Genomic DNA, 21,222 nt, shown 5'->3' on the forward strand with positions numbered 1-21,222 from the left:
CCCGGACCTCTTTCGGCAGAAGGCGCACACCGCAGATCACTGTGAGCGGCAGAATCGTCTTTGCGCGAAGAAGCAGCTTCTTCGTCTCCGGGAGCCGGAGAGAGCGGCAACTTGGCAAAGGTGATGAAACAAGCTGTACAACACTGCGATTGTGTGCGCAGCTTGCCAACTGAGAGAAAACAGTACGTGACCACTCTCCTGCATTTTCTATTCACATGAACATTCGATTGCAAGCTGTTTTGGACAACTTTCTTTCTCTTCTTGCAAAACACTCGGCAGACCTCCGTGCAGCGTCTAGAACACGATGGGAGATGTTTTTTGTGCTGGCACAGTTTCTCCTAGCCAGACAGAGTGGAAAAGCTTTTTGCTAAGATGTAGAAGAGAAGAGAGGCTAAAGACGAAGGTACGGTGCTCTGCAGAGCTAAGCACCGCTCCCGGGCCTCTTTCGGCAGAAGCCACACACTGCAGAGCACTGTGAGCGGCAGAATCGTCTTTGCGCGAAGAAGCAGCTTCTTCGTCTCCGGGAGGCTGAGAAATCGGCAACTTTGCAAAGGTGATGAAACAAGCTGTACAACACTGCGATTGTGTGCGCAGCTTGCCAACTGAGAGAAAACAGTACGTGACCACTCTCCTGCCTTTTCTATTCACATGAACATTCGATTGCAAGCTGTTTTGGACAACTTTCTTTCTCTTCTTGCAAAACACTCGGCAGACCTCCGTGAAGCGTCTAGAACACGATGGGAGATGTTTTTGTGCTGGCACAGTTTCTCCTTGCCAGACAGAGTGGAAAAGCTTTTTGCTAAGATGTAGACGAGAAGAGAGGCTAAAGACGAAGGTACGGTGCTCTGCAGAGCTAAGCACCGCTCCCGGACCTCTTTCCGCAGAAGGCGCACACCGCAGATCACTGTGAGCGGCAGAATCGTCTTTGCGCGAAGAAGCAGCTTCTTCGTCTCCGGGAGCCGGAGAGAGCGGCAACTTGGCAAAGGTGATGAAACAAGCTGTACAACACTGCGATTGTGTGCGCAGCTTGCCAACTGAGAGAAAACATTACGTAACCACTCTCCTGCATTTTCTATTCACATGAACATTCGATTGCAAGCTGTTTTGGACAACTTTCTTTCTCTTCTTGCAAAACACTCGGCAGACCTCCGTGCAGCGTCTAGAACACGATGGGAGATGTTTTTTGTGCTGGCACAGTTTCTCCTTGCCAGACAGAGTGGAAAAGCTTTTTGCTAAGATGTAGAAGAGAAGAGAGGCTAAAGACGAAGGTACGGTGCTCTGCAGAGCTAAGCACCGCTCCCGGGCCTCTTTCGGCAGAAGCCGCACACTGCCGAGCACTGTGAGCGGCAGAATCGTCTTTGCGCGAAGAAGCAGCTTCTTCGTCTCTGGGAGCCGGAGAGAGCGGCAACTTGGCAAGGTGATGAAACAAGCTTTACAACACTGCGATTGTGTGCGCAGCTTGCCAAGTGAGAGAAAACAGTACCTGACCACTCTCCTGCCTTTTCTATTCACATGAACATTCGATTGCAAGCTGTTTTGGACAACTTTCTTTCTCTTCTTGCAAAACACTAGGAAGACCTCCGTGCAGCTCCTAGAATACGATGGGAGATGTTTTTTGTGCTGGCACAGTTTCTCCTTGCCAGACAGAGTGGAAAAGCTTTTTGCTAAGATGTAGACGAGAAGAGAGGCTAAAGACGAAGTTACGGTGCTCTGCAGAGCTAAGAACCGCTGCCGGGCCTCTTTCGGCAGAAGATACACACTGCCGAGCACTGCGAGCGGTAGAATCGTCTTTGCGCGAAGAAGCAGCTTCTTCGTCTCCGGGAGCCGGAGAGAGCGGCAACTTCGCAAGGTGATGAAACAAGCTGTACAACACTGCGATTGTGTGCGCAGCTTGCCAACTGAGAGAAAACAGTACCTGACCACTCTCCTGCCTTTTCTATTCACATGAACATTCGATTGCAAGCTGTTTTGGACAACTTTCTTTCTCTTCTTGTAAAACACTCCGCAGACCCCCGTGCAGCCTCTAGAACACGATGGGAGATGTTTTTTGTGCTGGCAGAGTTTCTCCTTGCCAGACAGAGTGGAAAAGCTTTTTGCTAAGATGTAGACGAGAAGAGAGGCTAAAGACGAAGGTACGGTGCTCTGCAGAGCTAAGCACCGCTCCCGGGCCTCTTTCGGCAGAAGCCGCACACTGCCGAGCACTGTGAGCGGCAGAATCGTCTTTGCGCGAAGAAGCAGCTTCTTCGTCTCCGGGAGCCGGAGAGAGCGGCAACTTGGCAAAGGTGATGCAACAAGCTGTACAACACTGCGATTGTGTGCGCAGCTTGCCAAGTGAGAGAAAACAGTACCTGACCACTCTCCTGCCTTTTCTATTCACATGAACATTCGATTGCAAGCTGTTTTGGACAACTTTCTTTCTCTTCTTGCAAAACACTCGGCAGACCTCCGTGCAGCCTCTAGAACACGATGGGAGATGTTTTTTGTGCTGGCACAGTTTCTCCTTGCCAGACAGAGTGGAATAGCTTTTTGCTAAGATGTAGACGAGAAGAGAGGCTAAAGACGAAGGTACGGTGCTCTGCAGAGCTAAGCACCGCTCCCGGACCTCTTTCGGCAGAAGGCGCACACCGCAGAGCACTGTGAGCGGCAGAATCGTCTTTGCGCGAAGAAGCAGCTTCTTCATCTCCGGGAGACGGAGAAATCGGCAACTTGGCAAAGGTGATGAAACAAGCTGTACAACACTGCGATTGTGTGCGCAGCTTGCCAACTGAGAGAAAACAGTACCTGACCACTCTCCTGCCTTTTCTATTCACATGAACATTCGATTGCAAGCTGTTTTGGACAACTTTCTTTCTCTTCTTGCAAAACACTCGGCAGACCTCCGTGAAGCGTCTAGAACACGATGGGAGATGTTTTTTATGCTGGCACAGTTTCTCCTTGCCAGAGAGTGTGGAAAAGCTTTTTGCTAAGATGTAGACGAGAAGAGAGGCTAAAGACGAAGGTACGGTGCTCTGCAGAGCTAAGCACCGCTCCCGTGCCTCTTTCGGCAGAAGCCGCACACCGCAGAGCACTGTGAGCGGCAGAATGGTCTTTGCGCGAAGAAGCAGCTTCTTCGTCTCCGGGAGCCGGAGAGAGCGGCAACTTGGCAAAGGTGATGCAACAAGCTGTACAACACTGCGATTGTGTGCGCAGCTTGCCAAGTGAGAGAAAACAGTACCTGACCACTCTCCTGCCTTTTCTATTCACATGAACATTCGATTGCAAGCTGTTTTGGACAACTTTCTTTCTCTTCTTGCAAAACACTCGGCAGACCTCCGTGCAGCGTCTAGAACACGATGGGAGATGTTTTTTGTGCTGGCACAGTTTCTCCTTGCCAGACAGAGTGGAAAAGCTTTTTGCTAATATGTAGACGAGAAGAGAGGCTAAAGACGAAGGTACGGTGCTCTGCAGAGCTAAGCACCGCTCCCGGACCTCTTTCGGCAGAAGGCGCACACCGCAGATCACTGTGAGCGGCAGAATCGTCTTTGCGCGAAGAAGCAGCTTCTTCGTCTCCGGGAGCCGGAGAGAGCGGCAACTTGGCAAAGGTGATGAAACAAGCTGTACAACACTGCGATTGTGTGCGCAGCTTGCCAACTGAGAGAAAACAGTACGTGACCACTCTCCTGCATTTTCTATTCACATGAACATTCGATTGCAAGCTGTTTTGGACAACTTTCTTTCTCTTCTTGCAAAACACTCGGCAGACCTCCGTGCAGCGTCTAGAACACGATGGGAGATGTTTTTTGTGCTGGCACAGTTTCTCCTAGCCAGACAGAGTGGAAAAGCTTTTTGCTAAGATGTAGAAGAGAAGAGAGGCTAAAGACGAAGGTACGGTGCTCTGCAGAGCTAAGCACCGCTCCCGGGCCTCTTTCGGCAGAAGCCACACACTGCAGAGCACTGTGAGCGGCAGAATCGTCTTTGCGCGAAGAAGCAGCTTCTTCGTCTCCGGGAGGCTGAGAAATCGGCAACTTTGCAAAGGTGATGAAACAAGCTGTACAACACTGCGATTGTGTGCGCAGCTTGCCAACTGAGAGAAAACAGTACGTGACCACTCTCCTGCCTTTTCTATTCACATGAACATTCGATTGCAAGCTGTTTTGGACAACTTTCTTTCTCTTCTTGCAAAACACTCGGCAGACCTCCGTGAAGCGTCTAGAACACGATGGGAGATGTTTTTGTGCTGGCACAGTTTCTCCTTGCCAGACAGAGTGGAAAAGCTTTTTGCTAAGATGTAGACGAGAAGAGAGGCTAAAGACGAAGGTACGGTGCTCTGCAGAGCTAAGCACCGCTCCCGGACCTCTTTCCGCAGAAGGCGCACACCGCAGATCACTGTGAGCGGCAGAATCGTCTTTGCGCGAAGAAGCAGCTTCTTCGTCTCCGGGAGCCGGAGAGAGCGGCAACTTGGCAAAGGTGATGAAACAAGCTGTACAACACTGCGATTGTGTGCGCAGCTTGCCAACTGAGAGAAAACATTACGTAACCACTCTCCTGCATTTTCTATTCACATGAACATTCGATTGCAAGCTGTTTTGGACAACTTTCTTTCTCTTCTTGCAAAACACTCGGCAGACCTCCGTGCAGCGTCTAGAACACGATGGGAGATGTTTTTTGTGCTGGCACAGTTTCTCCTTGCCAGACAGAGTGGAAAAGCTTTTTGCTAAGATGTAGAAGAGAAGAGAGGCTAAAGACGAAGGTACGGTGCTCTGCAGAGCTAAGCACCGCTCCCGGGCCTCTTTCGGCAGAAGCCGCACACTGCCGAGCACTGTGAGCGGCAGAATCGTCTTTGCGCGAAGAAGCAGCTTCTTCGTCTCCGGGAGGCTGAGAAATCGGCAACTTTGCAAAGGTGATGCAACAAGCTGTACAACACTGCGATTGTGTGCGCAGCTTGCCAACTGAGAGAAAACAGTACCTGACCACTCTCCTGCCTTTTCTATTCACATGAACATTCGATTGCAAGCTGTTTTGGACAACTTTCTTTCTCTTCTTGCAAAACACTCGGCAGACCTCCGTGCAGCGTCTAGAACACGATGGGAGATGTTTTTTGTGCTGGCAGAGTTTCTCCTTGCCAGACAGAGTGGAAAAGCTTTTTGCTAAGATGTAGACGAGAAGAGAGGCTAAAGACGAAGGTACGGTGCTCTGCAGAGCTAAGCACCGCTCCCGTGCCTCTTTCGGCAGAAGCCGCACACCGCAGAGCACTGTGAGCGGCAGAATCGTCTTTGCGCGAAGAAGCAGCTTCTTCGTCTCCGGGAGCCGGAGAGAGCGGCAACTTCGCAAGGTGATGAAACAAGCTGTACAACACTGCGATTGTGTGCGCAGCTTGCCAACTGAGAGAAAACAGTACCTGACCACTCTCCTGCCTTTTCTATTCACATGAACATTCGATTGCAAGCTGTTTTGGACAACTTTCTTTCTCTTCTTGTAAAACACTCCGCAGACCCCCGTGCAGCCTCTAGAACACGATGGGAGATGTTTTTTGTGCTGGCAGAGTTTCTCCTTGCCAGACAGAGTGGAAAAGCTTTTTGCTAAGATGTAGACGAGAAGAGAGGCTAAAGACGAAGGTACGGTGCTCTGCAGAGCTAAGCACCGCTCCCGGACCTCTTTCGGCAGAAGCCGCACACCGCAGAGCACTGTGAGCGGCAGAATGGTCTTTGCGCGAAGAAGCAGCTTCTTCGTCTCCGGGAGCCGGAGAGAGCGGCAACTTGGCAAAGGTGATGCAACAAGCTGTACAACACTGCGATTGTGTGCGCAGCTTGCCAAGTGAGAGAAAACAGTACGTGACCACTCTCCTGCCTTTTCTATTCACATGAACATTCGATTGCAAGCTGTTTTGGACAACTTTCTTTCTCTTCTTGCAAAACACTCGGCAGACCTCCGTGCAGCGTCTAGAACACGATGGGAGATGTTTTTTGTGCTGGCACAGTTTCTCCTTGCCAGACAGAGTGAAAAAGCTTTTTGCTAATATGTAGACGAGAAGAGAGGCTAAAGATGAAGGTACGGTGCTCTGCAGAGCTAAGCACCGCTGCCGGGCCTCTTTCGGCAGAAGACACACACTGCAGAGCACTGTGAGCGGCAGAATCGTCTTTGCGCGAAGAAGCAGCTTCTTCGTCTCCGGGAGCCGGAGAGAGCGGCAACTTCGCAAAGGTGATGAAACAAGCTGTACAACACTGCGATTGTGTGCGCAGCTTGCCAAGTGAGAGAAAACAGTACCTGACCACTCTCCTGCCTTTTCTATTCACATGAACATTTGATTGCAAGCTGTTTTGGACAACTTTCTTTCTCTTCTTGCAAAACACTCGGCAGACCTCCGTGCAGCCTCTAGAACACGATGGGAGATGTTTTTTGTGCTGGCACAGTTTCTCCTTGCCAGACAGAGTGGAAAAGCTTTTTCCTAAGATGTAGACGAGAAGAGAGGCTAAAGACGAAGGTACGGTTCTCTGCAGAGCTAAGCACCGCTCCCGGACCTCTTTCGGCAGAAGCCGCACACCGCAGAGCACTGTGAGCGGCAGAATCGTCTTTGCGCGAAGAAGCAGCTTCTTCGTCTCCGGGAGCCGGAGAGAGCGGCAACTTGGCAAAGGTGATGCAACAAGCTGTACAACACTGCGATTGTGTGCGCAGCTTGCCAAGTGAGAGAAAACAGTACGTGACCACTCTCCTGCCTTTTCTATTCACATGAACATTCGATTGCAAGCTGTTTTGGACAACTTTCTTTCTCTTCTTGCAAAACACTCGGCAGACCTCCGTGCAGCGTCTAGAACACGATGGGAGATGTTTTTTGTGCTGGCACAGTTTCTCCTTGCCAGACAGAGTGAAAAAGCTTTTTGCTAATATGTAGACGAGAAGAGAGGCTAAAGATGAAGGTACGGTGCTCTGCAGAGCTAAGCACCGCTGCCGGGCCTCTTTCGGCAGAAGACACACACTGCAGAGCACTGTGAGCGGCAGAATCGTCTTTGCGCGAAGAAGCAGCTTCTTCGTCTCCGGGAGCCGGAGAGAGCGGCAACTTCGCAAAGGTGATGAAACAAGCTGTACAACACTGCGATTGTGTGCGCAGCTTGCCAAGTGAGAGAAAACAGTACCTGACCACTCTCCTGCCTTTTCTATTCACATGAACATTTGATTGCAAGCTGTTTTGGACAACTTTCTTTCTCTTCTTGCAAAACACTCGGCAGACCTCCGTGCAGCCTCTAGAACACGATGGGAGATGTTTTTTGTGCTGGCACAGTTTCTCCTTGCCAGACAGAGTGGAAAAGCTTTTTCCTAAGATGTAGACGAGAAGAGAGGCTAAAGACGAAGGTACGGTTCTCTGCAGAGCTAAGCACCGCTCCCGGACCTCTTTCGGCAGAAGCCGCACACCGCAGAGCACTGTGAGCGGCAGAATCGTCTTTGCGCGAAGAAGCAGCTTCTTCGTCTCCGGGAGCCGGAGAGAGCGGCAACTTCGCAAAGGTGATGAAACAAGCTGTACAACACTGCGATTGTGTGCGCAGCTTGCCAACTGAGAGAAAACAGTACCTGACCACTCTCCTGCCTTTTCTATTCACATGAACATTCGATTGCAAGCTGTTTTGGACAACTTTCTTTCTCTTCTTGCAAAACACTCGGCAGACCTCCGTGAAGCGTCTAGAACACGATGGGAGATGTTTTTTATGCTGGCACAGTTTCTCCTTGCCAGAGAGAGTGGAAAAGCTTTTTGCTAAGATGTAGACGAGAAGAGAGGCTAAAGACGAAGGTACGGTGCTCTGCAGAGCTAAGCACCGCTGCCGCGCCTCTTTTGGCAGAAGACACACACTGCCGAGCACTGCGAGCGGCAGAATCGTCTTTGCGCGAAGAAGCAGCTTCTTCGTCTCTGGGAGCCGGAGAGAGCGGCAACTTGGCAAGGTGATGAAACAAGCTGTACAACACTGCGATTGTGTGCGCAGCTTGCCAACTGAGAGAAAACAGTACCTGACCACTCTCCTGCCTTTTCTATTCACATGAACATTCGATTGCAAGCTGTTTTGGACAACTTTCTTTCTCTTCTTGCAAAACACTAGGAAGACCTCCGTGCAGCTCCTAGAATACGATGGGAGATGTTTTTTGTGCTGGCACAGTTTCTCCTTGCCAGACAGAGTGGAAAAGCTTTTTGCTAAGATGTAGACGAGAAGAGAGGCTAAAGACGAAGTTACGGTGCTCTGCAGAGCTAAGAACCGCTGCCGGGCCTCTTTCGGCAGAAGACACACACTGCCGAGCACTGTGAGCGGTAGAATCGTCTTTGCGCGAAGAAGCAGCTTCTTCGTCTCCGGGAGCCGGAGAGAGCGGCAACTTCGCAAGGTGATGAAACAAGCTGTACAACACTGCGATTGTGTGCGCAGCTTGCCAACTGAGAGAAAACAGTACCTGACCACTCTCCTGCCTTTTCTATTCACATGAACATTCGATTGCAAGCTGTTTTGGACAACTTTCTTTCTCTTCTTGTAAAACACTCCGCAGACCCCCGTGCAGCCTCTAGAACACGATGGGAGATGTTTTTTGTGCTGGCAGAGTTTCTCCTTGCCAGACAGAGTGGAAAAGCTTTTTGCTAAGATGTAGACGAGAAGAGAGGCTAAAGACGAAGGTACGGTGCTCTGCAGAGCTAAGCACCGCTCCCGGACCTCTTTCGGCTGAAGCCGCACACCGCAGAGCACTGTGAGCGGCAGAATCGTCTTTGCGCGAAGAAGCAGCTTCTTCGTCTCCGGGAGCCGGAGAGAGCGGCAACTTGGCAAAGGTGATGAAACAAGCTGTACAACACTGCGATTGTGTGCGCAGCTTGCCTAGTGAGAGAAAATAGTACCTGACCACTCTCCTGCCTTTTCTATTCACATGAACATTCGATTGCAAGCTGTTTTGGACAACTTTCTTTCTCTTCTTGCAAAACACTCGGCAGACCTCCGTGAAGCGTCTAGAACACGATGGGAAATGTTTTTTGTGCTGGCACAGTTTCTCCTTTCCAGACAGAGTGGAAAAGCTTTTTGCTAAGATGTAGACGAGAAGAGAGGCTAAAGACGAAGGTACGGTGCTCTGCAGTGCTAAGCACCGGTTCCGGGCCTGTTTCGGCAGAAGCCGCACACCACAGAGCACTGTGAGCGGCAGAATCGTCTTTGCGCGAAGAAGCAGCTTCTTCGTCTCCGGGAGCCGGAGAGAGCGGCAACTTGGCAAAGGTGATGAAAGAAGCTGTACAACACTGCGATTGTGTGCGCAGCTTGCCAAGTGAGAGAAAACAGTACCTGACCACTCTCCTGACTTTTCTATTCACATGAACATTCGATTGCAAGCTGGTTTGGACAACTTTCTTTCTCTTGTTTTAAAACACTCCGCAGACCCCCGTGCAGCCTCTAGAACACGATGGGAGATGTTTTTTGTGATGGCAGAGTTTCTCCTTGCCAGACAGAGTGGAAAAGCTTATTGCTAAGATGTAGACGAGAAGAGAGGCTAAAGACGAAGGTACGGTGCTCTGCAGAGCTAAGCACCGCTCCCGGACCTCTTTCGGCAGAAGGCGCACACCGCAGAGCGCTGTGAGCGGCAGAATCGTCTTTGCGCGAAGAAGCAGCTTCTTCGTCTCCGGGAGCCGGAGAGAGCGGCAACTTGGCAAAGGTGATGCAACAAGCTGTACAACACTGCGATTGTGTGCGCAGCTTGCCAAGTGAGAGAAAACAGTACCTGACCACTCTCCTGCCTTTTCTATTCACATGAACATTCGATTGCAAGCTGTTTTGGACAACTTTCTTTCTCTTCTTGCAAAACACTCGGCAGACCTCCGTGCAGCCTCTAGAACACGATGGGAGATGTTTTTTGTGCTGGCACAGTTTCTCCTTGCCAGAAAGAGTGGAATAGCTTTTTGCTAAGATGTAGACGAGAAGAGAGGCTAAAGACGAAGGTACGGTGCTCTGCAGAGCTAAGCACCGCTCCCGGACCTCTTTCGGCAGAAGGCGCACACCGCAGAGCACTGTGAGCGGCAGAATCGTCTTTGCGCGAAGAAGCAGCTTCTTCATCTCCGGGAGACGGAGAAATCGGCAACTTGGCAAAGGTGATGAAACAAGCTGTACAACACTGCGATTGTGTGCGCAGCTTGCCAACTGAGAGAAAACAGTACCTGACCACTCTCCTGCCTTTTCTATTCACATGAACATTCGATTGCAAGCTGTTTTGGACAACTTTCTTTCTCTTCTTGCAAAACACTCGGCAGACCTCCGTGAAGCGTCTAGAACACGATGGGAGATGTTTTTTATGCTGGCACAGTTTCTCCTTGCCAGAGAGTGTGGAAAAGCTTTTTGCTAAGATGTAGACGAGAAGAGAGGCTAAAGACGAAGGTACGGTGCTCTGCAGAGCTAAGCACCGCTCCCGTGCCTCTTTCGGCAGAAGCCGCACACCGCAGAGCACTGTGAGCGGCAGAATGGTCTTTGCGCGAAGAAGCAGCTTCTTCGTCTCCGGGAGCCGGAGAGAGCGGCAACTTGGCAAAGGTGATGCAACAAGCTGTACAACACTGCGATTGTGTGCGCAGCTTGCCAAGTGAGAGAAAACAGTACGTGACCACTCTCCTGCATTTTCTATTCACATGAACATTCGATTGCAAGCTGTTTTGGACAACTTTCTTTCTCTTCTTGCAAAACACTCGGCAGACCTCCGTGCAGCGTCTAGAACACGATGGGAGATGTTTTTTGTGCTGGCACAGTTTCTCCTAGCCAGACAGAGTGGAAAAGCTTTTTGCTAAGATGTAGAAGAGAAGAGAGGCTAAAGACGAAGGTACGGTGCTCTGCAGAGCGAAGCACCGCTCCCGGGCCTCTTTCGGCAGAAGCCACACACTGCAGAGCACTGTGAGCGGCAGAATCGTCTTTGCGCGAAGAAGCAGCTTCTTCGTCTCCGGGAGGCTGAGAAATCGGCAACTTTGCAAAGGTGATGCAACAAACTGTACAACACTGCGATTGTGTGCGCAGCTTGCCAACTGAGAGAAAACAGTACGTGACCACTCTCCTGCCTTTTCTATTCACATGAACATTCGATTGCAAGCTGTTTTGGACAACTTTCTTTCTCTTCTTGCAAAACACTCGGCAGACCTCCGTGAAGCGTCTAGAACACGATGGGAGATGTTTTTTGTGCTGGCACAGTTTCTCCTTGCCAGACAGAGTGGAAGAGCTTTTTGCTAAGATGTAGACGAGAAGAGAGGCTAAAGACGAAGGTACGGTGCTCTGCAGAGCTAAGCACCGCTCCCGGGCCTCTTTCGGCAGAAGCCGCACACCGCAGAGCACTGTGAGCGGCAGAATCGTCTTTGCGCGAAGAAGCAGCTTCTTCGTCTCCGGGAGCCGGAGAAATCGGCAACTTGGCAAAGGTGATGAAACAAGCTGTACAACACTGCGATTGTGTGCGCAGCTTGCCAACTGAGATAAAACAGTACGTGACCACTCTCCTGCCTTTTCTATTCACCTGAACATTCGATTGCAAGCTGTTTTGGACAACTTTCTTTCTCTTCTTGCAAAACACTCGGCAGACCTCCGTGAAGCGTCTAGAACACGATGGGAGATGTTTTTGTGCTGGCACAGTTTCTCCTTGCCAGACAGAGTGGAAAAGCTTTTTGCTAAGATGTAGACGAGAAGAGAGGCTAAAGACGAAGGTACGGTTCTCTGCAGAGCTAAGCACCGCTCCCGGACCTCTTTCCGCAGAAGGCGCACACTGCAGATCACTGTGAGCGGCAGAATCGTCTTTGCGCGAAGAAGCAGCTTCTTCGTCTCCGGGAGCCGGAGAGAGCGGCAACTTGGCAAAGGTGATGAAACAAGCTGTACAACACTGCGATTGTGTGCGCAGCTTGCCAACTGAGAGAAAACAGTACGTAACCACTCTCCTGCATTTTCTATTCACATGAACATTCGATTGCAAGCTGTTTTGGACAACTTTCTTTCTCTTCTTGCAAAACACTCGGCAGACCTCCGTGCAGCGTCTAGAACACGATGGGAGATGTTTTTTGTGCTGGCACAGTTTCTCCTTGCCAGACAGAGTGGAAAAGCTTTTTGCTAAGATGTAGAAGAGAAGAGAGGCTAAAGACGAAGGTACGGTGCTCTGCAGAGCTAAGCACCGCTCCCGGGCCTCTTTCGGCAGAAGCCGCACACTGCCGAGCACTGTGAGCGGCAGAATCGTCTTTGCGCGAAGAAGCAGCTTCTTCGTCTCCGGGAGGCTGAGAAATCGGCAACTTTGCAAACGTGATGCAACAAGCTGTACAACACTGCGATTGTGTGCGCAGCTTGCCAAGTGAGAGAAAACAGTACCTGACCACTCTCCTGCCTTTTCTATTCACATGAACATTCGATTGTAAGCTGTTTTGGACAACTTTCTTTCTCTTCTTGCAAAACACTCGGCAGACCTCCGTGAAGCGTCTAGAACACGATGGGAGATGTTTTTTGTGCTGGCACAGTTTCTCCTTGCCAGACAGAGTGGAAAAGCTTTTTCCTAAGATGTAGACGAGAAGAGAGGCTAAAGACGAAGGTACGGTGCTCTGCAGAGCTAAGCACCGCTCCCGTGCCTCTTTCGGCAGAAGCCACACACCGCAGAGCACTGTGAGCGGCAGAATGGTCTTTGCGCGAAGAAGCAGCTTCTTCGTCTCCGGGAGCCGGAGAGAGTGGCAACTTGGCAAAGGTGATGAAACAAGCTGTACAACACTGCGATTGTGTGCGCAGCTTGCCAACTGAGAGAAAACAGTACCTGACCACTCTCCTGCCTTTTCTATTCACATGAACATTCGATTGCAAGCTGTTTTGGACAACTTTCTTTCTCTTCTTGCAAAACACTCAGCAGACCTCCGTGCAGCTCCTAGAACACGATGGGGGATGTTTTTTGTGCTGGCACAGTTTCTCCTTGCCAGACAGAGTGGAAAAGCTTTTTGCTAAGATGTAGACGAGAAGAGAGGCTAAAGACGAAGGTACGGTGCTCTGCAGAGCTAAGCACCGCTGCCGGGCCTCTTTCGGCAGAAGACACACACTGCCGAGTACTGCGAGCGGCAGAATCGTCTTTGCGCGAAGAAGCAGCTTCTTCGTCTCCGGGAGCCGGAGAGAGCGGCAACTTCGCAAGGTGATGAAACAAGCTGTACAACACTGCGATTGTGTGCGCAGCTTGCCAACTGAGAGAAAACAGTACGTGACCACTCTCCTGCATTTTCTATTCACATGAACATTCGATTGCAAGCTGTTTTGGACAACTTTCTTTCTCTTCTTGCAAAACACTCGGCAGACCTCCGTGCAGCGTCTAGAACACGATGGGAGATGTTTTTTGTGCTGGCACAGTTTCTCCTAGCCAGACAGAGTGGAAAAGCTTTTTGCTAAGATGTAGAAGAGAAGAGAGGCTAAAGACGAAGGTACGGTGCTCTGCAGAGCTAAGCACCGCTGCCGGGCCTCTTTCGGCAGAAGCCACACACTGCAGAGCACTGTGAGCGGCAGAATCGTCTTTGCGCGAAGAAGCAGCTTCTTCGTCTCCGGGAGGCTGAGAAATCGGCAACTTTGCAAAGGTGATGCAACAAACTGTACAACACTGCGATTGTGTGCGCAGCTTGCCAACTGAGAGAAAACAGTACGTGACCACTCTCCTGCCTTTTCTATTCACATGAACATTCGATTGCAAGCTGTTTTGGACAACTTTCTTTCTCTTCTTGCAAAACACTCGGCAGACCTCCGTGAAGCGTCTAGAACACGATGGGAGATGTTTTTTGTGCTGGCACAGTTTCTCCTTGCCAGACAGAGTGGAAAAGCTTTTTCCTAAGTTGTAGACGAGAAGAGAGGCTAAAGACGAAGGTACGGTGCTCTGCAGAGCTAAGCACCGCTCCCGTGCCTCTTTCGGCAGAAGCCGCACACCGCAGAGCACTGTGAGCGGCAGAATCGTCTTTGCGCGAAGAAGCAGCTTCTTCGTCTCCGGGAGCCGGAGAAATCGACAACTTGGCAAAGGTGATGAAACAAGCTGTACAACACTGCGATTGTGTGCGCAGCTTGCCAACTGAGATAAAACAGTACGTGACCACTCTCCTGCCTTTTCTATTCACCTGAACATTCGATTGCAAGCTGTTTTGGACAACTTTCTTTCTCTTCTTGCAAAACACTCGGCAGACCTCCGTGAAGCGTCTAGAACACGATGGGAGATGTTTTTGTGCTGGCACAGTTTCTCCTTGCCAGACAGAGTGGAAAAGCTTTTTGCTAAGATGTAGACGAGAAGAGAGGCTAAAGACGAAGGTACGGTGCTCTGCAGAGCTAAGCACCGCTCCCGGACCTCTTTCCGCAGAAGGCGCACACCGCAGATCACTGTGAGCGGCAGAATCGTCTTTGCGCGAAGAAGCAGCTTCTTCGTCTCCGGGAGCCGGAGAGAGCGGCAACTTGGCAAAGGTGATGAAACAAGCTGTACAACACTGCGATTGTGTGCGCAGCTTGCCAACTGAGAGAAAACAGTACGTAACCACTCTCCTGCATTTTCTATTCACATGAACATTCGATTGCAAGCTGTTTTGGACAACTTTCTTTCTCTTCTTGCAAAACACTCGGCAGACCTCCGTGCAGCGTCTAGAACACGATGGGAGATGTTTTTTGTGCTGGCACAGTTTCTCCTTGCCAGACAGAGTGGAAAAGCTTTTTGCTAAGATGTAGAAGAGAAGAGAGGCTAAAGACGAAGGTACGGTGCTCTGCAGAGCTAAGCACCGCTCCCGGGCCTCTTTCGGCAGAAGCCGCACACTGCCGAGCATTGTGAGCGGCAGAATCGTCTTTGCGCGAAGAAGCAACTTCTTCGTCTCCGGGAGGCTGAGAAATCGGCAACTTTGCAAAGGTGATGCAACAAGCTGTACAACACTGCGATTGTGTGCGCAGCTTGCCAACTGAGAGAAAACAGTACCTGACCACTCTCCTGCCTTTTCTATTCACATGAACATTCGATTGCAAGCTGTTTTGGACAACTTTCTTTCTCTTCTTGCAAAACACTCGGCAGACCTCCGTGAAGCGTCTAGAACACGATGGGAGATGTTTTTTGTGCTGGCACAGTTTCTCCTTGCCAGACAGAGTGGAAAAGCTTTTTCCTAAGATGTAGACGAGAAGAGAGGCTAAAGACGAAGGTACGGTGCTCTGCAGAGCTAAGCACCGCTCCCGTGCCTCTTTCGGCAGAAGCCACACACCGCAGAGCACTGTGAGCGGCAGAATGGTCTTTGCGCGAAGAAGCAGCTTCTTCGTCTCCGGGAGCCGGAGAGAGTGGCAACTTGGCAAAGGTGATGAAACAAGCTGTACAACACTGCGATTGTGTGCGCAGCTTGCCAAGTGAGAGAAAACAGTACCGGAACACTCTCCTGCCTTTTCTATTCACATGAACATTCGATTGCAAGCTGTTTTGGACAACTTTCTTTCTCTTCTTGCAAAACACTCGGCAGACCTCCGTGCAGCTCCTAGAACACGATGGGGGATGTTTTTTGTGCTGGCACAGTTTCTCCTTGCCAGACAGAGTGGAAAAGCTTTTTGCTAAGATGTAGACGAGAAGAGAGGCTAAAGACGAAGGTACGGTGCTCTGCAGAGCTAAGCACCGCTGCCGGGCCTCTTTCGGCAGAAGACACACACTGCCGAGCACTGCGAGCGGCAGAATCGTCTTTGCGCGAAGAAGCAGCTTCTTCGTCTCCGGGAGCCGGAGAGAGCGGCAACTTCGCAAGGTGATGAAACAAGCTGTACAACACTGCGATTGTGTGCGCAGCTTGCCAAGTGAGAGAAAACAGTACCTGACCACTCTCCTGCCTTTTCTATTCACATGAACATTCGATTGCAAGCTGTTTTGGACAACTTTCTTTCTCTTCTTGTAAAACACTCCGCAGACCCCCGTGCAGCCTCTAGAACACGATGGGAGATGTTTTTTGTGCTGGCACAGTTTCTCCTTGCCAGACAGAGTGGAAAAGCTTTTTGCTAAGATGTAGACGAGAAGAGAGGTTAAGACGAAGGTACGGTGCTCTGCAGAGCTAAGCACCGCTCCCGGACCTCTTTCGGCAGAAGCCGCACACCGCAGAGCACTGTGAGCGGCAGAATCGTCTTTGCGTGAAGAAGCAGCTTCTTCGTCTCCGGGAGCCAGAGAAATCGACAACTTGGCAAAGGTGATGAAACAAGCTGTACAACACTGCGATTGTGTGCGCAGCTTGCCAAGTGAGAGAAAACAGTACCTGACCACTCTCCTGCCTTTTCTAATCACATGAACATTCGATTGGAAGCTGTTTTGGACAACTTTCTTTCTCTTCTTGCAAAACACTCGGCAGACCTCCGTGCAGCGTCTAGAACACGATGGGAGATGTTTTTTGTGCTGGCACAGTTTCTCCTTGCCAGACAGAGTGGAAAAGCTTTTTGCTAAGATGTAGACGAGAAGAGAGGCTAAAGACGAAGGTACGGTGCTCTGCAGAGCTAAGCACCGATCCCGGGCCTCTTTCGGCTGAAGACACACACTGCAGAGCACTGTGAGCGGCAGAATCGTCTTTGCGCGAAGAAGCAGATTCTTCGTCTCCGGGAGCCGGAGAGAGCGGCAACTTCGCAAAGGTGATGCAACAAGCTGTACAACACTGCGATTGTGTGCGCAGCTTGCCAACTGAGAGAAAACAGTACCTGACCACTCTCCTGCCTTTTCTATTCACATGAACATTCGATTGCAAGCTGTTTTGGACAACTTTCTTTCTCTTCTTGCAAAACACTCGGCAGACGTCCGTGCAGCCTCTAGAACACGATGGGAGATGTTTTTTGTGCTGGCACAGTTTCTCCTTGCCAGACAGAGTGGAAAAGCTTTTTCCTAAGATGTAGACGAGAAGAGAGGCTAAAGACGAAGGTACGGTGCTCTGCAGAGCTAAGCACCGCTCCCGGACCTCTTTCGGCAGAAGCCGCACACCGCAGAGCACTGGGAGCGGCAGAATCGTCTTTGCGTGAAGAAGCAGCTTCTTCGTCTCCGGGAGCCGGAGAAATCGGAAACTTCGCAAAGGTGATGCAACAAGCTGTACAACACTGCGATTGTGTGCGCAGCTTGCCAACTGAGAGAAAACAGTACCTGACCACTCTCCTGCCTTTTCTATTCACATGAACATTCGATTGCAAGCTGTTTTGGACAACTTTCTTTCTCTTCTTGCAAAACACTCGGCAGACCTCCGTGAAGCGTCTAGAACACGATGGGAGATGTTTTTTGTGCTGGCACAGTTTCTCCTTGCCAGACAGAGTGGAAAAGCTTTTTGCTAAGATGTAGACGAGATGAGAGGCTAAAGACGAAGGTACGGTGCTCTGCAGAGCTAAGCACCGCTGCCGGGCCTCTTTCGGCAGAAGACACACACTGCCGAGCACTGTGAGCGGCAGAATCGTCTTTGCGCGAAGAAGCAGCTTCTTCGTCTCCGGGAGCCGGAGAGAGCGGCAACTTCGCAAGGTGATGAAACAAGCGGTACAACACTGCGATTGTGTGCGCAGCTTGCCAACTGAGAGAAAACAGTACCTGACCACTCTCCTGCCTTTTCTATTCACATGAACATTCGATTGCAAGCTGTTTTGGACAACTTTCTTTCTCTTCTTGTAAAACACTCGGCAGACCTCCGTGCAGCCTCTAGAACACGATGGGAGATGTTTTTTGTGCTGGCAGAGTTTCTCCTTGCCAGACAGAGTGGAAAAGCTTTTTGCTAAGATGTAGACGAGAAGAGAGGCTAAAGACGAAGGTACGGTGCTCTGCAGAGCTAAGCACCGCTCCCGGACCTCTTTCGGCAGAAGGCGCACACCGCAGAGCACTGTGAGCGGCAGAATCGTCTTTGCGCGAAGAAGCAGCGTCTTCGTCTCCGGGAGCCGGAGAGAGCGGCAACTTGGCAAAGGTGATGAAACAAGCTGTACAACACTGCGATTGTGTGCGCAGCTTGCCAAGTGAGAGAAAACAGTACGTGACCACTCTCCTGCATTTTCTATTCACATGAACATTCGATTGCAAGCTGTTTTGGACAACTTTCTTTCTCTTCTTGCAAAACACTCGGCAGACCTCCGTGCAGCCTCTAGAACACGATGGGAGATGTTTTTTGTGCTGGCACAGTTTCTCCTTGCCAGACAGAGTGGAAAAGCTTTTTGCTAAGATGTAGACGAGAAGAGAGGCTAAAGACGAAGGTACGGTGCTCTGCAGAGCTAAGCACCGCTCCCGGGCCTCTTTCGGCAGAAGCCACACACTGCAGAGCACTGTGAGTGGCAGAATCGTGTTTGCGCGAAGAAGCAGCTTCTTCGTCTCCGGGAGGCTGAGAAATCGGCAACTTTGCAAAGGTGATGCAACAAGCTGTACAACACTGCGATTGTGTGCGCAGCTTGCCAAGTGAGAGAAAACAGTACCTGACCACTCTCCTGCCTTTTCTATTCATATGAACATTCGATTGCAAGCTGTTTTGGACAACTTTCTTTCTCTTCTTGCAAAACACTCGGCAGACGTCCGTGCAGCCTCTAGAACACGATGGGAGATGTTTTTTGTGCTGGCACAGTTTCTCCTTGCCAGACAGAGTGGAAAAGCTTTTTCCTAAGATGTAGACGAGAAGAGAGGCTAAAGACGAAGGTACGGTGCTCTGCAGAGCTAAGCACCGCTCCCGGACCTCTTTCGGCAGAAGGCGCACACCGCAGAGCACTGTGAGCGGCAGAATCGTCTTTGCGCGAAGAAGCAGCTTCTTCGTCTCCGGGAGCCGGAGAAATCGGCAACTTCGCAAAGGTGATGAAACAAGCTGTACAACACTGCGATTGTGTGCGCAGCTTGCCAAGTGAGAGAAAACAGTACCTGACCACTCTCCTGCCTTTTCTATTCACATGAACATTCGATTGCAAGCTGTTTTGGACAACTTTCTTTCTCTTCTTGCAAAACACTCGGCAGACCTCCGTGCAGCGTCTAGAACACGATGGGAGATGTTTTTTGTGCTGGCACAGTTTCTCCTTGCCAGACAGAGTGGAAAAGCTTTTTGCTAAGATGTAGACGAGAAGAGAGGCTAAAGACGAAGGTACGGTGCTCTGCAGAGCTAAGCACCGCTGCCGGGCCTCTTTCGGCAGAAGACACACACTGCCGAGCACTGCGAGCGGCAGAATCGTCTTTGCGCGAAGAAGCAGCTTCTTCGTCTCCGGGAGCCGGAGAGAGCGGCAACTTCGCAAGGTGATGAAACAAGCTGTACAACACTGCGATTGTGTGCGCAGCTTGCCAACTGAGAGAAAACAGTACCTGACCACTCTCCTGCCTTTTCTATTCACATGAACATTCGATTGCAAGCTGTTTTGGACAACTTTCTTTCTCTTCTTGTAAAACACTCGGCAGACCCCCGTGCAGCCTCTAGAACACGATGGGAGATATTTTTTGTGCTGGCAGAGTTTCTCCTTGCCAGACAGAGTGGAAAAGCTTTTTGCTAAGATGTAGACGAGAAGAGAGGCTAAAGACGAAGGTACGGTGCTCTGCAGAGCTAAGCACCGCTCCCGGACCTCTTTCGGCAGAAGGCGCACACCGCAGAGCACTGTGAGCGGCAGAATCGTCTTTGCGCGAAGAAGCAGCTTCTTCGTCTCCGGGAGCCGGAGAGAGCGGCAACTTGGCAAAGGTGATGAAACAAGCTGTACAACACTGCGATTGTGTGCGCAGCTTGCCAAGTGAGAGAAAACAGTACCTGACCACTCTCCTGCCTTTTCTATTCACATGAACATTCGATTGCAAGCTGTTTTGGACAACTTTCTTTCTCTTCTTGCAAAACACTCGGCAGACCTCCGTGCAGCTTTTAGAACACGATGGGAGATGTTTTTTGTGCTGGCACAGTTTCTCCTTGCCAGACAGAGTGGAAAAGATTTTGCTAAGATGTAGACGAGAAGAGAGGCTAAAGACGAAGTTACGGTGCTCTGCAGAGCTAAGCACCGCTGCCGGGCCTCTTTCGGCAGAAGACACACACTGCCGAGCACTGCGAGCGGCAGAATCGTCTTTGCGCGAAGAAGCAGCTTCTTCGTCTCCGGGAGCCGGAGAGAGCGGCAACATCGCAAGGTGATGAAACAAGCTGTACAACACTGCGATTGTGTGCGCAGCTTGCCAAGTGAGAGAAAACAGTACCTGACCACTCTCCTGCCTTTTCTATTCACATGAACATTCGATTGCAAGCTGTTTTGGACAACTTTCTTTCTCTTCTTGCAAAACACTCGGCAGACCTCCGTGCAGCTCCTAGAACGCGATGGGGGATGTTTTTTGTGCTGGCACAGTTTCTCCTTGCCAGAGAGAGTGGAAAAGCTTTTTGCTAAGATGTAGACGAGAAGAGAGGCTAAAGACGAAGGTACGGTGCTCTGCAGAGCTAAGCACCGCTCCCGGGCCTCTTTCGGCAGAAGCCACACACTGCCGAGCACTGCGAGCGGCAGAATCGTCTTTGCGCGAAGAAGCAGCTTCTTCGTCTCCGGGAGCCGGAGAGAGCGGCAACTTGGCAAAGGTGATGAAACAAGCTGTACAACACTGCGATTGTGTGCGCAGCTTGCCAACTGAGAGAAAACAGTACGTGACCACTCTCCTGCATTTTCTATTCACATGAACATTCGATTGCAAGCTGTTTTGGACAACTTTCTTTCTCTTCTTGCAAAACACTCGGCAGACCCCCGTGCAGCCTCTAGAACACGATGGGAGATGTTTTTTGTGCTGGCACAGTTTCTCCTTGCCAGACAGAGTGGAAAAGCTTTTTCCTAAGATGTAGACGAGAAGAGAGGCTAAAGACGAAGGTACGGTGCTCTGCAGAGCTAAGCACCGCTCCCGGGCCTCTTTCAGCAGAAGCCGCACACCGCAGAGCACTGTGAGCGGCAGAATCGTCTTTGCGCGAAGAAGCAGCTTCTTCGTCTCCGGGAGCCGGAGAGAGCGGCAACTTGGCAAAGGTGATGAAACAAGCTGTACAACACTGCGATTGTGTGCGCAGCTTGCCAAGTGAGAGAAAACAGTACCTGACCACTCTCCTGCCTTTTCTATTCACATGAACATTCGATTGCAAGCTGTTTTGGACAACTTTCTTTCTCTTCTTGCAAAACACTCGGCAGACCTCCGTGCAGCTTTTAAAACTTGATGGGAGATGTTTTTTGTGCTGGCACAGTTTCTCCTTGCCAGACAGAGTGGAAAAGATTTTGCTAAGATGTAGACGAGAAGAGAGGCTAAAGACGAAGTTACGGTGCTCTGCAGAGCTAAGCACCGCTGCCGGGCCTCTTTCGGCAGAAG

Source organism: Melozone crissalis, unplaced genomic scaffold (assembly GCF_028551555.1).
Source record: "Melozone crissalis strain CALT ecotype California unplaced genomic scaffold, PUWL_Pcris_2 ptg000006l_1, whole genome shotgun sequence".
Taxonomy (NCBI): Eukaryota; Metazoa; Chordata; class Aves; order Passeriformes; family Passerellidae; genus Melozone; species Melozone crissalis.